The following is a 14754-nucleotide window of genomic DNA, read 5'->3' as shown; positions in this document are numbered from 1 at the left end:
CAGAGCATGAACGGGGGAGGGACAGAGAGAGAGGGAGACACAGAATCGGAAGCAGGCTCCAGGCTCTGAGCCGTCAGCCCAGAGCCCGAGGCGGGGCTCGAACTCACGGAGCGCGACATCGTGACCTGAGCCGACGTCGGACGCTTAACCGACTGAGCCACCCAGGCGCCCCAGGGGACAGCTCTTCTGAGCAGGACAGTGGCGGCCTCCTCGCTGGGTCTGGGAAGGCCGTGTGGACAACTTGGGTTGGGGACCGTGCGGCCCCAGTGGGAGAAAACGGAGGACATCTTGTCCAGGCCCAAGCCCTCCCGGGTCTGGCTGAGCAGGACTCGGCGTCCTCCTGCGTCTTGGAGTGAGAGGACCAGCCGAGACCCAGGGGGTCCGGGAGCGCCGGGCGCCCACTGGCTTCTGAACCGGCACATTCTAACTCAACTGACCTCTAGGCCCCACAGCTGACTTCCTGGCAGCCGAGGGAAGGGGCATCCTTCGATACTGCAAATGCTCCTTGAACAGGAAGGAAGAACATTCTGGAGACAAGCACCCGGGTGGCTGGTGAAAAGGGGTTCTGCCCGTCAGCGGTTTTCGTTTTGATGCGTTTCTTCGCCTGAGAGGTTGTCCGCTGGGTCTGGTCCCGAGCCCACCGTGTGGCAGGAGAAGGGGACTGTGCCTCTGGGCGAGTCCCCTGCCCTCTCAGGGCCTCCGCGTCCCCTGCTTGTGTTGTTGGGTGCATTCGTGCAAAGAAGGCACGCCCACACGGACCGTCATCCACGAACTGTGTCCTCCGTCCACCCATCAGAAGAATTTTGATCCACGCTGCCTGCGCCTCAAGTCTTCTCCCCTGACCGCTGTCCACACCCCAGTGCTGAGGACGGCCCATGTGTATTGCAGCCCCCTCCCCGACCCTGCATCTTCCCGACGTGGTGCCCGGCAAGGCTCCAGAGTGGCAGGTGTCCCCGGAAGCCCCTCCCACTCCAGGGACCCAGCATCAGCCCAACTGTTCACAGCCGTGTCTACAGATGACATAAATACATCTCGTGAGCCCGAGCCAAACGGATCCCCAGCTCAGCTTCTCCTGAGCCAAAGCCCCAACATGTCCAGAGACGTTGCAGGGCCACCAACACAAGGGGACGGGTGACAGAGAAAATGGGGATGGAGACACAGGGACAGTGACCTATAAGCAACTGCAGGTGAAACATCTCACTGTTGCAAAGCGTATGTAGGACGTGTGACCACAGGCATGCTTGGGGAGGGGGCAGGGACAGGGAGCCATACCATCATCAGCAACACCGAGAATCACCTTCTGGCTGATTGGAGTCTTTTTTTTTATGGTTATTTATTTTTGAGACACAGGGAGAGACAGAGTGAGAGTAGGAGGAGGGACGGGGCGGCGGGGGGGGGGGACAGAGAATCAGAAGCAGGCTCCAGGCTCTGAGCTGTCAGCACAGAGCCTGACATGGGGCTCGGACCCACGAACCTGACTTAATCGCTGACTTAAGCCAAAGTTGGATGCTCAGCCTACTGAGCCACTCCTGAAAATAGGTATTTCTTTTCTTTTCTTTTCTTTTCTTTTCTTTTCTTTTCTTTTCTTTTCTCTTTTCTTTTCTTTTTCTTCTTTTCTTTTCTTTTCTTTTTCTTCTTTTCTTTTCTTTTCAACATTTGTTTACTTTTGAGAGACAGAGCATGAGCAGAGGAGGGGCAGAGAGGGAAACACAGAATCCAAAGCAAGCTCCAGGCTCCGAGCTGTCAGCACAGAGCCTGACGTGGGGCTCGAACTCACAAACTGTGAGATCATGACCTGGGCTGAAGTCGGATGCTCAACTGACTGAGCCACCCAGGCGCCCTCGACTGGGGTCTTTTTGAGGCTTAAGCGAGTTGGGGGGGTGTCCCCCGTTCCTCCACCCCCCCAAACACAAATGCTCTCAAGATGTCCGCCAGGGGCCCTGATCCCCACACCAGAGGCAAGAAGGCCTTGGTCATATCGGTTGCCCTGTGCCCGGCCTTCTGCCAAGCCAATGCCACTTGGAAGGTCCTGTGCTCCTTCTGAGTAAGCTCCACGTTGACCGGCCACCAGGCCCGGTGCCGGGAAAGGGGAACACGCAGACACTCCAGCTGCCTGGGTGACTAAGAAGGCGGCCCCAGAGCCTTCCGGTCTCGGTTTTGCCATCTGTGAGATGGGACCCTGGCCCCTCGTGGCTCTGACCATAACAGGCCTCATCCACAGCTTGCGCCCGTGGTGCTGGCTGCTCCCCTCGCAAATGAGCCGCTTCAGTGAGAAAACAGCTGGTGCCCTTTGCGCCTTTCCCTCACACCAGGCGCTTCACACGTATCACTCGTCTTAGATCAGCCTCCACGTATTAGCTCCTTTAATTCGTCAAACGGCCTTGTGAGGGAGTGATGATCACGAGTATCCCCATTTTACAGACGAAGAAAAGGAGGCTCAAAGAGTTTTTCCAAGGACACACAGCTGGAGAGGGGCAGCCGGAGCCCAGAGCCCACGTTCTTAACCCCTGTGCCACCTGCCTCCCTTCCCGTGAAGCAGAGGTGGTCCAGAAAAGCAGGCGCCTGCCAAACTCGCACAGGCTTCTTGACTCCAAAGCCTCCGTTCTTCTCTGCCCGCGCAATCCAGGCCCTCCATATCCTCCGGGTATAACGCGGGCAGGTTCCTCGTGAGGGAGGAACACAAATGTGTCCCGCAATGGGGTGCCTCTTGGGATCCCTGCAAAAGATGGGTAAAATCTTATCAAAGAACACGGTGATTGGACAGCAAGCCCTCAAGTCAATCGGGAATCGACAGACTCTGATGCCTATCAGGTTATGCAGACCTTCCTTAACTGACACTGGAGTAACATCCTAAAAAACCCATGCCAAACGGAAAATGTTGCAAAGTCAAAGGTGCATTTGATAACACATATAACCTACCGAACATCACAGCTCAGCCTACCAGCCCTGAACAATGACATCGGCCTACGGTCGGGCAAAACCGTCGAACGTAAAGTCCATTTTACAACAAAGCATCGAGTGTCTCACGTGACGTGTTGAATCCTGTACTGAAAGTGGCCGACAGAGTGTCTGTGTGGGTAGAGACGGGGGTCCGAGCACCGGCTGTTGACCCTGGCGACCGCTGGCCGACCGGGAGCTGGGGCCCCAGCCGCTACCCGGCACCCCGAGAGACGATCGCGGACCCAGGAGGAGAAGATTCACATTCAAGCTTCGAAGCACGGTTTCTCCCAAACGCGTGTCCCTTCCACAACGTCAAGTTGGGGACTGTCTGTAATCAGCTGCACTTCCTTTGGTGACCTTGGGAATTCGAACCGAACACAGCCTGTGGTTGGGGCTCTCGTACAAAATGGTTCGGAGTGAAAACGTCCCGTGGCTCCCTGTGACGTTTAAAGAGAAATTGCTGAGGCAGAGGCTTGAAGACCCAGTGGGGTTTCAAACACAAAGCGAGGGTGACACGAATGGGACACGGCGTTTGGCGGAGGGAGAGATGTGTGCGAGACGTTCTGGCCACAGCCGCCTCCTCCTTGGGCAAGGTGGAAAGACAGCGGGCGAGGAGTGGGGTCGGTGTCTCTCCAGAGCCGGCCCAGTGCCAGACGGGCTGAATGCACACGAGAAACATGTGGGAGGCAAAGGAACGAATGAGCGGCATGCAGGAGACGGGAGAGGGGGGCAGGCGAGCCACTTCCCCCTCCTCTGCCAGGTACGCTCTGGTGTGTTTCCAGGTACCCGAGTCTCAAGGTTGCAGGTGCAAGACCTCACAGCGGGAGGGACCTGCCCCGCCCATCCAGGGAGTGCCTGGCCAGTGAGGGTCAGAAGGCTCCCCGGCCGGAGCGGGGCTCAGAGGGCATCCACCCTCTTCCAGGGAGGCCACACTGTCCGGGCCTCTCTCCTTGCAGGGCTCTGAGGGCCGAGTTCTTGGCCCGTCCGTCTGGGGCAGGCTGAGTGCCCCCACACCCTTGGCAACTGCCCGAGAAGATTCCAGGGAAGTGGCCTTAGGGATGAGACACTGTATGAATGAGGGAATGTGTGGTAGGAAGTGACAGTGGTGACTCAGGGTGACTCAGCCTGGAACCTGCCAGCGGTCTGAGCAGCCGTCTGTGGCCACGGCAGCCCCTCAGCTGCCCACCTCGGGGCAGAGGTCAGTTCTCCTTTTCCCCGGGGCCCATCTCTTGGGCTGGACTTGTAGCCAGATGCTTGGAGAATGGTGGGGAGGAGGGTGCATGGCAGGTGCCTGGACTGAGCCCAGGAGCGGATGGAGGGGGAGCCCATGAGCAGGACGGGAGAAGGGCTGGGGTGTTGCCTCTGGCCCCTGGAGAACCCAGGAGCCTCCACTTGCCTTCCTTAGAGGCCCATCTCACCTAGCAAGTCTCCCTGTTCAGACAGAGGAATCAAGGCCTGGAGGGGAGATGAGGCCAAGGTGAAGGGGCTGAGAAAGCCAAGGCAAGAGGAGGAGCCAAGTATACTTGTCCTAGCTTGGGTCAGCAACCTCCAGGCTATTGCCCCGTTGGTGGAGGCCATGGGCATCACACCATGCATGCCAAAACTCTGACAAGGAGGTCCTACTGGCCCCACCAAGGCCTCTGCTGGAATCACCTTACTTTCCCACATTCCTTCCTTGAGATAAATTCAGGTGCTGTTTCCACTCTCTACCAACCCACCCATCCATTAATCTATCCATCTATCCATCCATCCACTTATCTATCCATTCCTCCATCCATCCATCCATCCACCCACCCACATGCCCGCTCAACCATCCATCCATCCATCTATCCATCCATCCATCCATCCATCCATCCGTCCATCTGTCCATCCATCCATCCATCCATCCACTCACCCACATGCCCGCTCATCCATCCATCCATCCATCCATCCGTCCATCCACTCACCCACATGCCCGCTCATCCATCCATCCATCCATCCATCCGTCCATCCATCCATCCGTCCATCTGTCCATCCATCCATCCATCCATCCACTCACCCACATGCCCGCTCATCCATCCATCCATCCATCCATCCATCCATCCATCCGTCCATCCACCCACCCACATGCCCGCTCAACCATCCATCCATCCATCCATCCATCCATCCGTCCGTCCATCTGTCCATCCGTCCATCTGTCCATCCATCCGTCCATCCATCCGTCCAATGTGAGCCCTTCCTTGCAGCCTGCCCATGTCTTCAGCATCCCTATGTTCATTCACGCCCCATTCACCACATCTGTCCACCCATCCATCAGCCAGCCATCCATCCATCGTTAATGCATCCATCCATCCACCCATCCATCTGTTCACCTACACATCTATCCATCATCTATCTACCCACCCATCCGTCAATTACTCGCTGAACCAAGGTCCTGTGACTTTCCTTTCACCTTCCAGTCCTCTGTGCCCCGCTCCCTTCTCTCCGGCCATCAAACCTATCCATCCCATCAGCCTCCGTGACCCAGGTCATGGCCCGTGACCTTCGGGAGCTTGGAGTCACCAGGTTTCCAGATCTAGACTGAGAAAACTCTAGGCCGGGCAGAATCGCCCCTCCCCCATCCGTCCCACCCTCCTGGTCGACTGTGGACCCCTGGTCTTACTCTTGCTTCTCCTGATCTTTATCCTTCCCCCCTCACCTGGTTGGGGAGGGAGAGGCCCCAAAGCTCCCCCGCCCTCCATTCTCCCGCCAGCTGACTCAAGGAGAACGGACTTGCTGCTGGGAAGGCCTGAGGCTCCAGACTCTGGGGCAGCAGAAAGCATGAGCAATGCTTGTCGCTTCCTGTCTGGCCCCAGCCTGCCCCTCCCAGCGCTCCTAGCTGGGTCTGTGGTCCTTGGCTGCGGGGCCGAATTAATTCTGGCCTGGCCCAGCACAGGGGCAGCCCAGCCTCATAAAACCATAAATGGTTGTGTCTGTATCACCGTCATTCCACCTTGCAGCTTTTGCATTTCAAAGCACTCCGCTCTTATGATTGGATTTGGTGCCCGCAGCAGCCCTGACTGGGGCGGGGGGCAGTGGGGACCCCTGAGCCGCACAGCGCTGCGTGGCCCCGGACGGGACCGTCTCCTCAACTACACGAGGGGAGGCAACGTCGCATCCCATGGGGCGCAAAACAGGAGGCTGTGGTGTGCGGGCAAAGCTGGCGGAGTTGGTGGGAACGTCTCACCTGCTGTGGAGACGCCGGGTCCCCCGAGTGGCCCGGAAGCTGCCACCGGGAGAGCCTCCCTGGCAACACCCCGCACCTGCCTCCTCCACCCGCGCCCTACCCCTCGCGGCTGAGAATCGACCCCCATCTTTTACCTTCGCCGCTCGACGGCCGCTCTCCATTATTCACGGCCACACACAGAGGGGCCCAGCAGAAGAGTCTCCCAGGTAACAAATGGCCACGGGTGACCAATGAGACCCGCAAGTGCATTGGGAGCCAACGTCCCGACCAGGACCCAGCACCACAGCCTGTCATCTCTGTCCCTGTGCCAACAAGGGAGCTGCTGAGGCATCTCTGGGGATGGTCCCCGGGGGAGCTGCTTTGCCCCAGAGGGGAGGGTCCAGGCCTGGGTGGTGTCTCACCCACCAGTCCCTCCTCTTTGGTTTAAGCTCACCTGTTTCCGCTCTTCCCAAGCTGGTACTCAGCTTTCCCTCCAGCGATGGTCTTGGCTGCCCCTGCCCACCGGGCCTGGAGGTGTCCCTACCCCCCGCCGCCCCCGGGGCAGCCCCACAGCTCTGGCAGAGCCTTGGCAGGAGGAGGAAGCTCGCCCCCCCTCCCAGGGCCCCTGCCCAGGTGCCCCTTCCCCCACCCCCACCGTGACCCCAGAGGCAGCCAGAAGCTGGTTCCAGAAGCAGACCAAGCCCGGAAAGCCTCCTCACCATCCTTGGGAAACATCAGAGCTGCTCAGCTTGGTTTTGCAGCCCAGCAGGGCCCCGGCCTCCTCCGAGCCTCTGTGTCCCCTGCCCTGCGCGTGTGCCCACCCTGCACCGGGCACTCTGTCCTCTCCCGCTGCCCCGATGGCCTCAGTGCCTCCAACACGACACCTTCCCTCTTGCCTCCAGTCTTTGCACATACCCCCTTCCTCCCAGAGGCTTTCCCCTCCTTGCCTCCCCCTACCCTTCCCCCGGTTGATGTCTCCTCCCTACTCGGGGTTTTCCCAGATGCCCCCTCCTCCTGGGAGGCTTCCGTGACCCCCCAGCTGGGCATGTCCCCTTCCGTGCATTTTCTGCTACGTCACTTCCCACACCACATTCTCGCTGTCCGGCTCCGCCATCAGACTGGCAGCTCGGCCGGGCGGGATCGCGGCAAGTCACTGATGATGTCCCCGACGTGCCCTGGCACCGAGGGGCTCCGGGACCGGCTGCCGAGCAAGGAATGAGCGACGCTGTGAGACCCCTGGGGCTGCCTGTGGACGGCCCCTCGGAGGAGGCCGTGGCCGCGTGGAAAATCTGTGCCCCCAGGGGCGCCTGGGGGGCTCAGTCGGTTGAGCTTGAGCGTCCGACTTCGGCTCAGGTCATGATCTCACGGTTTGTGGGTTCGAGCTCCGCATCGGGCTCTGTGCTGATGGCTCGGAGCCCGGAACCTGCTTCCGATTCTGTGTCTCCCTCTCTCTGCCCCTCCCCTGCTTATGTTCTGTCTCTCTCTCAATAATAAATAAACGTTAAAAAAAAATTTTTTTTAAAAAGAATCTGTGCCCCCAAAGCCAACATTTTCTTCTCTTTCCTTTCCCTTCCCTCATTCTTCCATCCACCCCAGCCTTCAAGAGGGGAATCGCCGAGGGGAATGGGCCCATCACACAGGCCGGCTGCCACCCCCCACCCCGGCCTCCTGGTTGCCTGGGACAGAGACGGGTCAGTCCCCCTCTGGGGCCGGTCCAGACTCCAGTCCCTGTCCCAGCCCCCCCAAGGACGGTGAGCCAGCAGGCTGCAGGGAGAGGCCCAGATGAACACCAGCCATGTGGATGCGGGAATCCGGGCAGCTCAGACCCCCATGAGCACCCCCCCGCCCCCTGCGAAACTGCCAGTGCTGTGAGCTGGGCCCAGCTGGGGGCCCACAAATGCAGGCAGGACGGGGGCACCAGGTAGGTCTTATCTCTGTGAATGGAACCATAGCCCAGGTCCCACCGGCCTCTCCCGGCCACTCAGCAGCCTTGGGAGAGGCGCTGACCAAAAGGGGAACTTCTCGACCTAAGTGTGAGTCAGACGGAAGGGAAAACAGGGAAATTCTTCTTGGGTTTCACTGGGGCCCCAAACAGAGACCTGCCCCTGCAGGAGCCCCTGGGCTCGGGAACATCCACGGGTAACCTTGGCCTGTCCAGCACACAGGTTCCTCTGTGCCCTGGTGCCCCATCTGGCAGGGAGGACCTGCCCCACACTCTCCGGGGGGGTTGGCCCGACAGGCATGGGCTACGGAAGAATCCTGCCGGCCATTCACCCATTCGCTCGTCCGAGCACCTACCGTGTGCCAGGCCCTGTGCTGTGACAAGACATGCAGGGGCCCTGCCCTCGTGGGGCTGACAGTCTTTGGGGGCGGGGAGCCAGTTAACCCACAAGCAAACTGGACGGAGTTGTGGGTTGTTATTCATGCCACAGAGGAAGGACTCAGCTGCTCCGACGGGGTGGCAGGGGGAGCCTCAGGGAGGAGGCAGAGCCACGGGAAGCCGGGGACGTGCGTCCCAGGTGGCAGGGGGCACCGCCTGGCGGGGGGGCGGGGGGGCAGAAGGGCACAGTGATGGGAATTAGGCAGGACAGAGAGGGCGGCGTGCACGGCTCCGGCCGGCCTCCGGGGCCACGGCTCGGGCAGGGCTTCTGGCCGGACAAAAAGCAAGGTCGCTGAATGCCCGGGGGTTCCCGCCCTGCAGACAGTCAGATTTGGGGGAATCACAGGCTGCTCTCCCTGGGAGCAGGCAGGAAACCCCCCACATCTCGGGGGAGGGGGGGGTGGAGGGACTGCCGCCCGTGGAGAGCCACCCCTCCTTCCTCCACGGGACCCAGGGCCCCTCCCCTCCGCTCCCCTCCCTCCCCCCTCCCAGGGCAGGCTCCTCCACTGTCTCCCATCCCTGCCCAGGCCAGTCGGCTCTGCTGTCCCTTTAAAGAGGCCTGAGTCACAGAGTTAAGAATGAAACTGACTCATGGTGGAAGAGGTGGTCACCGGGCTGGCCGGGCGCCAGGGCTGTGGCGGCAGAGGAAGCCGGTGACCGCAGCTGCCTGTGTGTGTGCTTCGCAGCAAAGGGCAGAAACCACAAAACCCCATTTGAAATTCCGCCGCCCCGCGCAACTTGTGTAATGAGGTTCCCCCTCATAATGGGGGCATTCAGGGCCCACGCGGGCCTGTGGGGCTGGGGGCCTGCCCCCCGGGGCCAGCTGATGGTGATGTCATCTTCCGTTAGGAGCCTCCCCGCCCCTCCTTCCATTAAGGACTTTTAAAAAAATGCACCGGGAAACCCAAGTGAGGGCCAGAACGGAAGTCTTGGTTTTATTTATAGTTGATAACTTATGTCCGGCCCGCTCCACGGGAGGCCCGGCAGGGAGGATAAAGAGCCCAGAGGAGGGGGCAAGAGAAATGCTCCAAACCCCAGGCTGAGGGGGCACCTGAGGGCAGGCCCCAAGCTGTCCTCGGAGCTCCCTAGCAGCCGAAGCAAAGAGGCAGTCAGGGCACCGTAGCAGGAGGCCGAGGAAAACGGGGACCCTCGGGGCCTGGGCTCAGGTCCCAGCTCTGCCATGGTTGAGCCGTAAGACCTCACAGAGAACCTGCCTTCTCATCTGAAGATGGAGAGAAGAGCCGGTGTTGTCGGGAGGGGTTTTAGAGGCTCTGCGGGTCTGGGCTCCAGGGGTGGACAGCAAAGCCCGCCCCTTCTCCCCAGGCCTACGTGCACGGCAGACATCACTAATGGATCGCAGCACACTTTCCCCGAGCCAGACCCGGCCTCCCAGCCCCATCCCGCACAGCTCTCCAGGGGCCACCGCCAGTGTCCCAGAGCTGGCCTGGGGACTGACCTGCTTGTCCCCTGCTGGTAACCAGCCGGGGAGAGGCCCAGGAGGGCCCTCTTGGTATTCCCAACACCCGGCCCACGCCTGCGCAGGAAAATCTTGTCTAGTAAAGGAGGAGCGGGGAGAGATTGGGAGAGGGAGGAAAGCTTCTCCCAAGCCTCTTGTTGCGCGTCTCTGGGCCTCCCTTTCCTCATCTGTTAAATGGCCATTTAGAGCAGCTAGCTCCTCGGGGAGTGGTCCCGACTGTTAAGTGAGGCGTGCAAACCTCTTACAGGCAGGGGGTCCACAGCAGAAGGACTTGGGGGTTGCAGGTGGGAGCGCGGGGACCCCACCCTGGCCGGTGGTCCTAACTCACGGCCCCAGGCCCCAGGATGGAAACGCTCACAGGTGCCCGGCACCCCCAGGGCAGGGTCCCAGGTTGGAGGGGGTCGTGGGGTGGGGGGAGTGCTGTCAGGCCTGCCCTTCTCCCCCCTGCACAGCCAGAGGGCATTCAGGGTGGTACAGATTCCCCCCTGCACCGCCAGGAGACCCCACCAAGGGGCTGAGCTCGCACCCACACGGGACCATGTCATTTCCGTCCAGAACCTGTTTCCTGCGCGTCTCCTGGTGCCTCAAGCTAATGGCTCTTTCAACGTCCACTTGAACGGCCGATCTCTCAGGGAGAGCCATTCCCCAGAACCCCTTGTCCCTGACTCCACGAGGGGCGCCTGGTGGCATCCGTGGCCCTCCGGAGGCCCGGAGCCCACGTCTGCCTGGACTCCCTCTTCCTCCCGGTTTCTCCAGTGGCAGATGCCGTCCTGAGAGGCCCTTTTCCCCAGGGAAACAAACGTCTCCTCCCAGGGCCGGCCGGGCCGGGAGGGAAGGGGGAGGCAGCAGGGCCCCAGCTTTGGATCTCTCCGTGGAACGTGTGCCTCCCGCCCAGTGGACAAGGGGAGCCAGAACCTGTCCTCCAGGGGCACAGGGACGAGGCGAGAGAAACACGATCACACACCCGAGCCGCGACAACAGGTGTGCAGAGCCCCAGAGGAGGCAGACGTGGGGCGGCTACTCAGCGGGCTAAGGAGAGAAGGTATGGGGTCGGAGGTAGGACTGTTCTGGGCAGAGGGAACAGCATAGTTCCAGGCAGAGGGAACAGCATGCATGAAGGGGAGCTCGGGAGCTGGGCCAGCGAGACCGGAGGCCGGAGCAGAGACCACGTATGAGCGGGATAGACCTGGGCAGGCCGGGCCAGACCTCCAGGGCCTCGTGGGGTGGGCAACTGTCCCAAGTGCCTGGAGAGGTCTTGGTGGCTGGAGAGGTGATGTGACCACGCTTGACTTACAGCCTGAGAAGAACATTCCAGCTTCTGAATATGTCATGATTTTTACACCCCACGTGGGAGGCTGGCTCCTATGCGGGCCCCCATGGCCTTGGGTCCCTTCACTCCTCCCTTTCCCAGGCCCAGAACCTGAGAGGTAGAGAGTGCCCTGCCCAAATCCATGGAAGCGGGGTCCCTCCCCCTGACCCCAGAGCCCCAACCTCACCTTCTCAGAGAGAGTGGGCGTCTCGGCCTGAGTTTATAAGCGGCACAGGTTGACCCAGACACCAGGGGCTCCAGCCCCAGTTCTGGGGCTTCGAGACCGTCCTTACCTCTGCACGAGGCGATGACCAGGCAGAAGCCATGTGGGCCATCGTGGGTGGGAGGGCTGGAGGCTGCGCCTGAGTGATCTAACCTTGGCGCTATCTCGGGTTGGGAGGCGTCCACCCAGGAGGACCTAGACGGCTCAAAAGAGGCCCCAGCCCCTCGCCAGAAGTCCGTTGGTCTCACTTGCAAAATATCTGTCCGTCTGTGCCTGCAGCCCCATCCACCTGGTCGGCCTTTCCTCCTTTGCAACAGAATGAAACGGAAAGAAAACGGAAGGGCGGGGCTGCCCAGGTAGGCGGGGCGTTCTTCCCGGCCACCATTCCTTCCTTCCTCTGGGGTTAAGGTCAGGGCGGAGCCATGGCCAACCTAAGACCTGCCCCCCCCCCGCGGGGGGGGGGGGGAGTCGGGACTCCCCAGCTGGCCTGGGTCCCACCTGCAGGGGACCCACCTCCTTCCGTGACCTCGGAACCATCCGGGAGACCAGGGAAGATGCAGGGGAGTGTCATTCATTCATTCATTCATTCGTTCATCTCTGTATCCACCTACTTCATCATCCCATGCTGGGTGAGGGCAAGAGTAATCGTAGGCATACGGACACAGAACATTCTTGAGGGCTTCATATATGCCAGGCACCCCACAAACAAGACAAGCGGTGACTCCCGGAACCCACACAGCCTACCCACGAGGCAGATGGACAGGAAAAGTAGAGAGGCCTGCGCAAGACCCAGAGGGAGGGACACCATGCTGCCTGGACTCTGGGGCAAGCCAGCCCGTGACTAAGGACAGGGCTGCAGCCATGAGCCAGCCCCACACTTCAGGGCCTCGTGGGCCTTATCAGGGCCTTGCACTTTATCCTGAGGGCCAGGCACCCTGCAAGTTGCAGATGCAGGGCCTTACGTGACACTTTGGAAGCTTCTTTAAGATGTTAGGCGGAGGTTAGAAGGGGTGGGAGAGGAGATTACCACGGTCACACGGGTCCCAGGGGGCCGATGGTGGGGGGTTTAAAGGTGACCCCGGCAGGGCTCAGGGACAGGGCCCAGGTAAGGGCCAAGGGCATGGGATGCCACTCCGCCACACCTGGGAGGAGGCCCCACCCAGTGGGACGGGGAGATAGGGGGGACTCCGGAGGGGTATTACCCCTTGTCTGGTGCACGCTGAGCTGGAGATGCCCATAGACAGCTAAGGTACCCAAGGCAGGGTCTGCAGCTCCCCCAAAGGGGAGAGCCTCCAACACCAGCCGGTTCCTCTGCCCCCAGGAGTCGTGAGAGCCCTCACCGGCACCTTGCTGGGGCTACTCCCACAGACAGCTGCCCTAGAGCCACAGCAGGATCTCTCGCCTCCCCACCCCGCTCCTCCCGCCAGCCCTAGAGTGGCTTTCGTGCCCACCAGCGCCACCTACTGACTGCTCAGGTCAGGCCTTCAGCAGTGTCTCCGTGAGTCCTGGTGCGGCCGGGCGTGTCCCCATTTTAGAGATGGGACAACTGAGGCCAAGAGAAGCAGGAGTCCTCCGGAATCCTGCCTTGCAGCTTCTCTCCAAAGAGCCCCTTTAGAGAAGCAGGTGGAAGGGGGGAGATGCCGGGAGACGCCTCATCCCCCTCTTGCCTGCTGTCAAGTCTCCAACATTCCTAGATTCTTCCAGCACCCCCAACACCGACCCTCGACTCAGGCCCACCAGAGCCCAGTTTTGGTGGACAAAGGTCATGCCTTTGGGCCAGCGTCTGCTTCTGTGACCACCACCCCTCCCCAGACAGTCCAGCTGGGCCCTGCTGAGAGGTGGCGGTGGGTCAGAGAAATCTGACCCATCCCTGCTTGATTCTCTCCCTCTGCTTGCGACACTCATGGCACGAGCCCACCTGTTAAACCAACGAAGAGGTAATGATGGCGGTGGTGACCTTGATGGTGATGGTGGCGATGATGCGGAGGAAAAGGAAGATGCAGTGCAGCACAGAGAGGTTTGGTCACATGACTCGTTTGCAGCGAAGCTGAGAGGCACGCGCGGACGGTCGTGCCAGAACCTGCTCGCTGACCGCCGCCGTCCCCTGCCTTTGGTCACGGAAGAGCCTGTCTTTGTGGCCCCCTCATGTGATACTCTTCGTCCACTCCCAAAGGGCCACACCGCCCCCCATCAATTATCAGTCTGGCTGCTCTGCCCCAGGAAGACGCAGGGAGGAAGCTGAGGGCCCTGAAGCGTGGGCCTGGCCGTGGGGCTGCAGGTGCCACTCGGGGCACAGCCGAGGAGGGATCACCACGCCGCCGCGGGGGGGCATAGGAATGTTCCATCGGCTGCCGCCCCCCACCCAATGTTCCTGCTCCAATAGATCAGGCACGGCCCTGACCTCCTTCCCCTCATGAACAACTGGCCCACCCGGAGACGGCACTGTTAAAAAGCCGTGGCCCAAGAGCCTCAGCCGCTCCCGAGCCCGAGGGCCGCCTCTGCCATAAGGCTGCTCCGCACAGCCTCACTCAGCTTTCCACATGCCCCGCCAGAAGCCCCCGCCCCGTTTTGCAGATGAGCTGCTTCCTTAAAGCCCTCCGCCACGGGGGATGGAAGCACGATCCCGACGGAGGCCTGTCTGAATCCACACGTACCCCCACCCCAGCCCAACACACCGCGGCCTCCTTGGGAAAGGGTGCGCCCGTGCCAAAAGCTCAAGAGCCCGGTGCCGGTTAATCGCTCATATTGCGGCCGGCAGAGTCCTGGGTCCCCAAGTTCCCCCACCCTGGGTCCAGGCCTACGGGAATGTTACCCCTGAGACTGTGAACACGATGGCTTTCGCTCCCATGGTGAGGTGGTGTGGGGTGGCGGAATTAACTCGTTCGCTGTGATGTGGGGACATTCATTAGCCAGGGGGGCCGGCAGGTCTGCTTTTAAAAGCGGAGGGTTTTCTCCAGGAAGGAAACGGGGGCATCAGTCCTACAGCGGCAAGGACCTGAATCCGGACAACCTCCTCAACGAGCGTGGAACTGGGTTCTCCCCCAGAGCCTCCAAAAGGAGCGCGGCCGGCCTGGTGCCGTGCTTTCGGCCACACGAGACCCTGAGCGGAGGACCCAGCTCAGCCGTGCCTGACTGCCGACCCACAGAGCAGTGCGCGAGTAGAACGTCGTTTCAAGCCCCTAAGCGCGGGGTGGCCTGGAACGCAGCGTAGGGAACCGGTACAGATACGCATTCAGGTGGC

At 60.9% G+C, this 14754-nt stretch overlaps 1 long non-coding RNA gene across 1 annotated transcript; it reads right to left on the bottom strand.

Annotated features, from left to right (window-relative positions):
- Window positions 1-9413: 9413 nt before the first annotated feature.
- Window positions 9414-11932, bottom strand: LOC131488296 (uncharacterized). Its single transcript, XR_009250151.1, has 2 exons — window positions 11584-11932; window positions 9414-11278 (listed from the first exon to the last, which is right to left on the bottom strand). It is a non-coding gene; the product is annotated as an uncharacterized LOC131488296 (long non-coding RNA).
- Window positions 11933-14754: the final 2822 nt, after the last annotated feature.

The sequence above is a fragment of the Neofelis nebulosa genome, chromosome 10 (assembly GCF_028018385.1).
Source record: "Neofelis nebulosa isolate mNeoNeb1 chromosome 10, mNeoNeb1.pri, whole genome shotgun sequence".
NCBI classification, from domain to species: Eukaryota; Metazoa; Chordata; class Mammalia; order Carnivora; family Felidae; genus Neofelis; species Neofelis nebulosa.
This window is presented reverse-complemented; position numbering and strand designations above follow the sequence as displayed.